Source organism: Hordeum vulgare, chromosome 3H, assembly GCF_904849725.1.
Source record: "Hordeum vulgare subsp. vulgare chromosome 3H, MorexV3_pseudomolecules_assembly, whole genome shotgun sequence".
Taxonomy (NCBI): Eukaryota; Viridiplantae; Streptophyta; class Magnoliopsida; order Poales; family Poaceae; genus Hordeum; species Hordeum vulgare.
The window spans coordinates 25,571,545-25,575,081 of NC_058520.1; the positions used below are offsets into that span (position 1 = coordinate 25,571,545).

At 45.1% G+C, this 3,537-nt stretch overlaps 1 long non-coding RNA gene across 1 annotated transcript; it reads right to left on the reverse strand.

Annotated features, from left to right (window-relative positions):
• Positions 1–501: 501 nt before the first annotated feature.
• Positions 502–2,147, reverse strand: LOC123439377. Its single transcript, XR_006630077.1, has 3 exons — positions 2,058–2,147; positions 1,149–1,497; positions 502–1,074 (listed from the first exon to the last, which is right to left on the reverse strand). It is a non-coding gene; the product is annotated as an uncharacterized LOC123439377 (long non-coding RNA).
• Between the last annotated feature and the right edge of the window lie 1,390 nt (positions 2,148–3,537).

The following is a 3,537-nucleotide window of genomic DNA, read 5'->3' on the forward strand; positions in this document are numbered from 1 at the left end:
GAATTCTTGGGACCTCTTTGGATCAAAGGAATTTCATATAAAAAATTGTATGATCTGATAAAAAATTGTATGATCTGACTCTGTAGGATCTTTTTCTCCAACTATATAACCATTTGGATCATAGGACCCGGGGTACTAAATTTCTTAGGATGTGTTAAGTTGGGGGCCAACTATCATGGAATGGAATGATTCCATCTCACAGGAATGGGTCGATTCTATTCCTGTGTTTGGTAGGAGCAAAAGAGTAGAACGGATCAGTATCGTTCCGGTGTTTGGTTGGAAGCACGTAATGAAAAATGGAACGACATAAAATTCAAAATTCCAATAGCATGTAGTTTGTATTTTGAAGAAAGACAACACAACAATAGATATTTACAAGTTTATAACACATAAATGACAACACATAACATAATTTTCAACAAGGTGCACATATAACAAGGTTCACATACGAAATTCCCAAAAGCATCAAAGTGCAATAGTCATACATGTCAAGTTCACATACGAAATCTCCAAAAGCAACCAAAGTGCACAACAGTCATGTGTCAAGTTCACATACTTATCGACCATACAACCATATCGAATTTAAAAGTTCTTCTTCACATACCTACTTATCCAAACAGACTTGTTGATTTGGGTTAGTTTCATGAAGGCTCTTGCTATCTTGGGATTGTCCACAAGATGAGCATAGTAGTGGGCTAGGTGCTCTTCATCAAAATCTGGCAATACAGAGACTACATCCCAAAGGTCATCATGTATGTCATCATCATCTCCACTAGACTTCGCAAGCGCTTTTGCCACAAGTTTGAACGCATCTTTGAGAGTGATTACTAGTGGATCATCAACAACGTTCTTTACCTTAGCCTTCTTTTTGGGTAGTGCTTTGGGGTTAGAAGACTCACCAACATTTGGTGACGTGTTAACCTGAGCATTCTCCTCGTCTTCGATATCAATAGAAAGAAGATCATTGCCAGACCTAGAACCCGACCCCTTAGCCCCGATTGTCCCATAAATGGAAGCCAAGGCATGATAGTGTTCAGTTGGGGTATTCAAGAAGGGGGCATCAGTTTTGTGGGTCTACAAAAAATATTCAAATGATTAGCATAATACAAACATAAAATGGCATCAGATTTTTGGGTTGAGAAGCATACCATACAATGCCTTGTATAGTGCTCCTCGCTGAGCCTAATTGTGCAAGTATCTTCATCCCATAGAGTTGCACTTAAATTCTTCAAGTTGACTACCTTTCCCAAAATCTTCTCCACTTCTTGAGATGGTTTTTGACTTGATCTCCGGTGACAGAAAGCTTGAATTGCTCGTTCAGAACAACAACACATTGTCTATGATGCACATCTCTGAATCCACTTGAAGTCCTGTTCCCATCAGCAACTAGACCAACCAAAAAACCCAGCATGGTTTTCGTCATGGGATTGGTCCACACAATGATCCGAGCTCTTGCCGAGCTCACACTTGCAGCGGTGACATCAACACTCTCCATTTCTGTCCAGCAAACATAAAGAAGGCAAACAACATGGTTTAAATATGGTAAACGGTACAATCTATCCAGACATCAAATAATTTCAAATATAATTCCATAAATATCACAAATACATGGTTTAAATATGACAAATGGTACAATCTGTCCAGCCATCAAATAATTTCAAATATAATTCCATAAACATCACAAATACATGGTTCAAATATTGTCAATGGTACAATATGTCCAGCCATCAAGTAGCTGCTCTTTCAAACCTTAGCATGTTTTTCGATAAGACATAGCTTTGCCAATGTTTTCGGTTTAGATAATCGTATCTAATTCGATCTCTTTCATGCATTGGGCTATAGATAATACGTGGTCTTCTCTTCCTTACTATATCCCAAACAATTACTGCCACTACAACTAGTGCAACAAAAACAATAGCTCCTCTTACCATCTTTTTTTCTTTTGTTTATCTGCTTCACTATCTACAAATTATGCGGATTATCAACATATATATTGCACTAGGAAGCAAATAAACATAAGCACTAGCAGCATATACATGAGCACTGGGTTATTTTACCTTCAAAACGACAGAGTCTTCCCTCTATCCAGTTGTTGTCGAGCTTCCCTCTGTCCAGCTGCTGCAAAACGAGAGAGAAAAAAATTAGCAGAGTTAGTAGGCAGTGGGGAGAGGAGGGACCAGCGAGGAGAGGAGGGGAGGGGAGGGAGGAGAGGAGAGGGAGGAAGGAGGGGGAGGCGGCCGCCGGCCAACGTGGCAAAACGGTCGCCGCTGTCGCCGGGGCGAAACGACCGCTACTGCTACCGGGATGGAAAGGAGAGGAGGGGAGGGGAGGGGAGGGGGAGGCGGCCGCCGGCCGACGGGGCGAAACGGACGTTGCTATCCGGCAGGGATGGGATGAAACGGTCGCCGCTGCCGTCAGGGATGGGGCAAAACGGTCGGCGCTGCCGTCAAGGATGGGGCGAAACGGCCACCGCTGCCACCAGGGATGGAGGGGGAGGAAGGAGGGGAGGGGAGGCGGCCGCCGACCGACGGGCCGCACCTCAGATCCATGGGGTGGAGGGAGGGACGAGAGGGAGGGAGGAGTGGGAGGCGGCGCACCTGGGAGCGAGGCGAGTGCGAGGGCAGCCGTTCCGCGCGCGTGGTCCGGCTGTTTTCGAGGTATGACCTCGTTCCGCATCTGGACCGAATATTTGGTCCACGGGAACCACTCCTTGCTGGTTCCAGGTCGAACTGAACGGGAGAACATGGGCTCGGGATGGTCAGAACCGTGCCTTTCCATACCATCCCTCCAACTGAACACACCCTTAGAGAATGGGTATCTCCAACGCCAATCCCGCCAAAGTGGACACCTTATCCATGCGCGACGGATGGGACTAGTCTTCCATCACTGATGTGAGAGTTGGCCCTTCAAAGCTATCCCCTAAAAGTCCGTCCAAGTACGGTCAATTTGAAATTCAAATCCGTCTGATCACATAGCACGTGCCTAATCATAATCAAGAAGGGGCTATTTTGCATGATCATCACGCACATAAGGCAACTACGATTATGTTTGTTATTTCCTAGTTTATCTCCCGATCCTTTCCTTGTATAGCGAAAAAGATTGAGATATTCATGTCCATCTACTCTATATATGATAAGGCATACGATCAATTGAAATATTCACAATCCACATAGTGTGAGATACTTCACCTTTCCTAGACCTAATCGCTTCCGTCGCCTCCGAGCCTGTGCCGCCACCGCCCCACAGTAGTCGCTGCAGCCCCTCTTGCCACCACAGCTCTCCTACCGGCGCCATTCCCACCCCATCCGTCGTAGCCCTATTGCCGTCGTCCCCTAATGATACGTCTCAAACGTATCTATAATTTTTGATGGTTTCACACGGTTATCTTGTCTTCTTTGGTTGTTTTATGTACCTTTTATATCTTTTTTTGGGACTAACTTATTAATTCAGTGCTAAGTGCCAGTTCCTGGTTTTCCGTGTTTCCGAAATGATTTTTCCCCGAACGGAAGAAGATCAGGGGGCCTTTGGGCCAAGCCA